The following is a 7,500-nucleotide window of genomic DNA, read 5'->3' as shown; positions in this document are numbered from 1 at the left end:
ATTAAAATGCAATTAATTAGATTAATTAATTACAAATCCTGTAATTAATTAGATACTTTTTTTTAATCGCCTGACAGCACTAGATAAAACACAATGACAGTGAGAGGAATGCAATCAAGACCATGAGATGAGAGAGAGACAGGAAAGCACAGTAACAAGACAGTGAGATGAGAGAGAGGCAGGAAAGCACAGTAACAAGACTGTGAGATGAGAGAGAGACAGGAAAGCACAGTAACAAGACCGTGAGATGAGAGAGAGACAGGAAAGCACAGTAACAAGACCGTGAGATGAGAGAGAGACAGGAAAGCACAGTAACAAGACCGTGAGATGAGAGAGAGACAGGAAAGCACAGTAATAAGACTGTGAGATGAGAGAGAGACAGGAAAGCACAGTAACAAGACCGTGAGATGAGAGAGAGGCAGGAAAGCACAGTAACAAGACCGTGAGATGAGAGAGAGGCAGGAAAGCACAGTAACAAGACCGTGAGATGAGAGAGAGGCAGGTTAATCTAGATAAAAAATCGCATTTTTCTACTTAAGATCGAAGCTTGTAACAGATATTTACTTGAGTAAAATCATGGAATTAATGTAAAATCAACACAAATAAAGTATATGTATATACAAATACTATTTTAATAGCTTTCTTTGAATACAGTTTCTCTCCTGTGAAATACAAATGTTCAACAAAACCATCAACATTGACTCAGCTAGACCGCTTTCTTATATTATATTGAACATTTTTCACTCCATCTAGATCACATCAATCTAGATAAATCTTTTTTAACGCTTTAAATAATTTAAATTAATCTCCAGAGTTAAAGCATTAATTTTGACAGCCCTAATAATAATTTATATAATAATTGACTGAAAAACAAGAAATAAATGAAAATATATAAAATATAAAAATAAATATCACCATCACCACAACCTACTGCAAACTACTAAATAATGTTTTCATGATCATGGGAAGCCAATTTGAATTGAAATTGTAATAAAAAATGTAAACTCCACAAATCGCCCAGCCCTAATAATTCAGTTTAGTTTTAGTTTAATTTAGTTTGACAGTCATTGAGAGTTAATGAGTTTGAATATCTCCTCCCGTGATGTCATCAGAGGATACCGAATCCTTGCGTTGTGTTCATTACGGCTCAATGAAATGCTGTAGATGAGAAAAATAAGGAGTGCAATAGGGGATTGCTATTTTTTTCCATCGACATCATTTCATTGAGCTGTAATTAAAACAAGACAAGGATGTTTCATTCCATGGGATCTTTAACCCTTTCACTGCCACACTACAGAAGTTTAACCTTTCACTACCACACTACAGACGGTTAACCATTTGGTAGTGTGGCAGTGAACGGGTTAAGGTTCAGGGAGCCCGTTTCAAGATCAACTATGGGGCCCTTTTCTTATATTAACACGATTTTATCTGTTTTGTTCTTATGGACTGATTATGGATGTATTCTATGGTTGGAGAAATGTGATATCTGACTTATGAATATTGAGTGAGCTTTGATTAACTTGTTTTGTTTGTTGTGATGTTTTCTTGTGAGTACTTCAATGTTTGTGATTTTATATTTGTATATAAAAAAAAAAAAAAAGTGTGTTTGTATTTTAAATGTTTGGACCCCAGGAAGGTGTCACCTTGGTGTGTAGACTAATGGGGATCCACAATAAAACAATAAAAGATCGGGGGCCCTGCTAGCGAGTGGGGCCCCCTTTCAGTTGAAACAGGTGAAACATTAGGGGTGGGAATCACCAGAGGCCCCACGATATGATACTAAGACGAGGAAGGTTTTCCTTGTTATTTTGAGTTTTAACGAGACGGAAGACGACAGTGTGAGTAATAGCACAGCTCCAGGGCAACGGAACTGCCCCGTGCCACCATCACCACCACCATCACCACCACCACCACCATCATCATCATCATCACCACCACCACCACCAGCTAAGTACCTAGCTTAGCTTCAGCTTAGCCTAACCTGAAAAGAAATAAAGGAAGATGCCGGGACTCGGCTCTCCCACAGAATGTACTAATTGCTTGGAGATGAGAAAGAGGATTGTAGAGCTGGAGGCTCGGGTTTCTACCCTGTACCAAATACAGCAGGATGAGCAACTCATTGACTCTATTTATGAAGCTACTACAAATATAGCCAACAATACCATGATTGAGAACTGGCCTATGCTAGTAACTACAGAACAGCACCACCCAAAAGACGGTCCTTGGCACAACCAAGGAGCTAGACCAAAGCAGTGGATCACCGACAAGGATAAAAGGAGAAATAAACGATCCAGGACCTCACCCCCGGTACCGCCAGGAAATAGTTTCAACCTACTCTCGGAAACACGCATATCAACACCCAAGGCAAAGAGACATAGAAGCGTAGCTAACAACGCTAACGAAGAAAACAGCGAGCGTAACGGAGCTCACGCTAACGACGCTAATAGCAAGAATACCGGAGCTCACGCTAACACTAGCGAAGCAAACAGCTGGCATGCCGGAGCTCACGCTAATGCTAGCGAAGCACACGCTAACGACGAGACGACGAGGAAAACAGAGCCACTAGCGACACGGCTGGCAAACACGACCCAGACCGAGCGAACGGCTAACAGCGAAGAGACTATCATGCGCCGAGAACGTCGCGGTAGCCAACGCCGAAGGTACGGGACCAGCGTTAACATGCCGGCTACTGAGAAGGCTAACGAGGCTTCACCAAGGCCACAGGACTGTGGAAATAACCGGCAGACTAGGCCTAGCCCAAAAACAAACGGCCCCAAAACTGTTGGAAAGAAAAATGCTAACCTCACACAGAAAATAGACTGCATACTGATTGGAGATTCCATAACAAGGTATGTGGAGATGGCAAACACAGAAAATATCTGTCTAGACAATACAACTGTGAAAGAGCTAGCCGAAAAACTTCCAACACTAATCAGACCAGGAATAACAAAAATTGTCATTCACTCTGGATCGTTTGACATCCTGCGAAAGAAGACTGGCACAGAGACTTTGAAAGACGATTTCACACGTTTAATGAACACACTAGACAAACATCAGTCTGTGTACACAAACACTGATGTGTCCATCAGTGGACCAATTGCATGCTTTCGCAGAGGACAGGAAGCATTCAGTCGACTCCTAAATTTTAATTCATGGTTAGGGGCTGCATGTCTCGTACACGGCCTGAAATTCATTGACAACTTCAATGTTTTCTGGAATAACCCAGAACGTTTTCAAAGAAATGGCTTCTTCCCAAATCGCTTAGGTTCAAAGCTCCTATCAGCAAACATGCGTCATGCCTTGATGGCCTCCAAGAATATTAAGCTCACACCAGCACGAGAGATAGTCATGAAGGACACAATCTCACCACGAAGTACAGCACAAGACGTCCCCCCCCCCACCCCCCCCCCCATATCACACAAGGCCATCTCGTCTGATCAAATGTCCCCGAAAGCACAGTGCAGTCAGTACGGTACAGTATAGCACAATTACCATGCCATCTCTAAAAACATACAAGTAATCATAACTAGCCAATGGCATGGTGAAAAATATACACCACCAATGCGTTTACCTGCTATTAACCTCAGGGCCATCACGGTCAAACCAAAGCAGACCTCCTCTAAAGAAGTCCAACAAATAAAATTAGCTTTCCTAAATGTCAGATCACTGAATAATAAAACATTCTTAGTAAATGATCTGATTAAAGAAAATAACTTAGATTGCATCTGCCTAGTAGAGACATGGCTAAATAATGACACAGCTACATCAATAATGATAGAAGCTTGTCCACCAGACTATAACTTTTTTCAAATACCCAGAAAAAATAAAAGGGGCGGAGGAGTTGCAGCAATCTTCTCCTCAAAACTCTTGTTTAGAATCACAGAACTAGGCGAGTTCATGTCAATGGAATATCTTGCCATTGAACTAAAAACAGAATCAACTATTATTGTCACAATATACCGCCCGCCTAGACACTCACCAATATTTATACAGGAGCTCTCTGAACTGATCTCACTATGTGTTACCGGATATGATAAGGTGATCCTAAATGGAGACCTGAACATCCATTTTAATAAGAAAACAGACTCCAAAACTATGGAACAAAAAAATCTACTGGATAGCTTTGACCTAATACAGCATATAACAAATGCAACTCACCGGCTTGGGAATACACTAGACTTAGTTATAACAACAACTGGGCTAAGCATAACAAATATCTCAATAACTGAATTACCTCTCTCCGACCATCACTGTATATTTTTTGATACTCAAATAACCCTTACTAAAACAAAAAAAGAAATCATAGTTAAAAAGAGGCTCCTAAACGACAAAGCTGAATCAAAGTTCATTGATCTTATCAGACTACATGAACCACACAATCATGACAGCTCTCTAAATGAAATGGTAGAAAATCTCAATGATGCAATGTCATCTATATTAAATTCTGTCGCCCCATTAAAAATGAAAAAGAAGAAAACTAGAGCCTCGCCCTGGTTAAACTATAATACGGTCAACAAAGAAAAAAGGAAATGTCGTGCAGCGGAGCGAAAATGGAGAAAAACAAAAACCACCATATGCTGTGATATATACAAAGATGCTTTAACTGCTTTAAAACCATCCGCTTAGCAAGGAAAGATTACTTCTCTAAAATCATTACAGAAAATGCTGGAAACTCCAGAATCCTCTTTTCCACTATTAATGTACTACTCAACACTGCCCCTACACCTCCTCAGTCATCAACGGTTAAGTGTGAAGAACTTGCACTATTCTTTAACAACAAAATAACCTTGATCAGGGCCAGCATTACTCATGATGGAAATAAAGTTGATTGCGGCAAACCGTGCAATGTAACCATGAGAAGTTTCACATGCATCACATTAGATGTACTCTGCAAAACTGTCTCAGAATGTAACTCCTCCACCTCAGACATTGACCCTATACCTACAGCTTTCTTCAAACGGGTATTTAATAGTGTTTCAAGCCCTGTGCTAGATATCATAAACACTTCCCTTAGGACTGGTATTTTCCCGGATGCCTTTAAAACAGCAGTTGTAAAGCCATTACTAAAAAAACCTAACTTGGATAGTAATGAAATGGCAAATTATCGTCCAATATCCAACCTACCATTCATTAGTAAAGTACTTGAAAAGATAGTTTCAGTTCAAATAAATTCCTTTCTTGAAGAAAACAACATCTTAGAAGAATTTCAGTCAGGATTCAGAAAATATCATAGCACTGAAACTGCCCTCACCAAAATAATCAGTGACCTCAGACTAAACTCTGACGAGAATAAGATCTCCATCCTTATCCTGTTAGATCTCAGTGCAGCATTTGATACAATCGATCACGATATTCTAATCGATCGTCTTGAAAACCATGTCGGTTTCTCAGACCATGTGCTGGGCTGGTTTAAAACATACATCAGAGGGAGGAAATTCTATGTTAAACTAGGAGATCACATGTCTGATATATACGACAACAACTATGGAGTTGCACAAGGGAGTTGCTTAGGTCCTTTACTCTTCTCCCTTTACATGTTACCGCTGGGTGATATCATCAGAGAACATAATGTAGATTTCCATAGCTATGCGGATGATACACAACTGTACATATCTGCTGAACCAAATGATACAGCGATTAGCTCCATTACAGACTGCTTACTGGCAATAAATAAATGGATGAGTAAGAACTTCCTGAAACTAAACGAGAACAAAACTGAAATTCTAATTATCGGCTCCAAAACTAAAAAAGAAACATTAATAAAGAACCTGGGGGGACTAACCCCTTGGATCAAATCTGAGGTCACTAGTCTTGGGGTTATCATAGATTCAGAACTGAACTTCAATTCTCATATTAGCAAAGTGACGAAAACATCGTTCTTCCATCTCAGAAATATAGCAAAAGTACGACCATTTATTAATCAGAACGATGCTGAGAAGCTAATTCATGCATTCATATCTAGCCGGTTAGACTACTGTAATGCACTTTTCACAGGTCTCCCTAAGAAAACCACAGAGAGGCTTCAGCTAATCCAAAACTCTGCAGCCCGACTGCTAACTAGACATTAGTCCAGTCCTAGCCGCTTTACACTGGCTTCCTGTAACATTTAGAATTGACTTTAAGGTCCTTCTCCTTACATACAAAGCTCTAAATGGACAGGGACCTAGCTACATCGCCAACACTCTAATAAATTACACACCAGCAAGAACACTACGATCATCAGCTGCTGGACTACTAGAGGCTCCCAGAAGCAGTCAAAAGAGGATCGGTAATGCAGCCTTTATCAACTATGCCCCAAAACTATGGAACAAACTACCCCAAAACATCAGGGAAGCCAACTCGCTAGACATCTTTAAAAGACAGCTTAAAACCTATCTCTTTGCTCAGGCATTTCACTGATAGATATCTGCTACCACCTAGTGGCAAGAGGAAACATCAGGGATATCCTGACACAACTTGTATTTATTCTTACCCTGCCTACTCTTTTACACTGCCTATCAAATTCATGTGTCGGTTATTGCACTTTTTACTTCTTACTGATGACTATTTTTAAACTGAATCATTTTAAACTATTCTTATTATTTGCTAGATCCAAATGTGAAACACTGATTATTTATGACTATTTTTAAACTGAATCATTTTATTCTTATTATTTGCTAGATCCAAATGTGAAACACTGTGATTATTTGTTCATGAATTACAGGAGTATTACTGAATAGAGAGCCTATTAGGATGCTAGATCCTAATATGAAACACTGTGATTTGCCATATCTTGCTATGCTCGCTCATGCCTGTATTTTTTATGTCCGTTCTATTTTATAATTTTTTGACTATTTTTAAACTGAATCATTTTAAACTATTTTTACTATTTGTGTTACTGAAAACTGTAAGCGGAGAGCCTATTGGGATGCTAGATCCTAATGTGAAACACTGTGATTCTACCTGTCTATCTTTTTATGCTCGCTTATGCCTGTATTTTTTGCTGTTGTGAAGCACTTTGAACTGCAACCTCTGTATGAAAAGTGCTATACAAATAAAGTTATTATTATTATTATTATCATGATACTTGAGTCACGATACGATAGTATTGCGATACTAAATATATTGCGATATGCTGAGTATTGCGATATTAATATTGCAATATATTGCGATTTATTACCTTTTTCCAACTGCTCCAAACATACTGTAGCTAAGGCCCCCTGTGCCTAAACCCCAGCAGCCATCAGGCAATCATGTCACTGTGGACCAGTGTGGAGCGCGGCCGCGTGGTGACAAACGACGGGAGGGGCACAGAGCCTCAGCGCGGACCCTCTGGCAGCGGACCGGAGTGTCCACCATCGCACCACATCACCGTATGGCCACTCCGAGCGGCGCCTGCCGGATTTAGCATCGGCCTTTAGCCAGACCAAGTCACGCGTTATAAATCGGGGGGGGATGGAAAGAGGGAGGTTTGATGAAAATATGGTCATAGTATGAACATAATGTTACACTGTGATATGT

The sequence above is a fragment of the Notolepis coatsorum genome (assembly GCF_963971535.1).
Source record: "Notolepis coatsorum genome assembly, chromosome: 1".
Classification (NCBI taxonomy): domain Eukaryota; kingdom Metazoa; phylum Chordata; class Actinopteri; order Aulopiformes; family Paralepididae; genus Notolepis; species Notolepis coatsorum.
Note: the sequence above shows the minus strand (reverse complement) of the source record.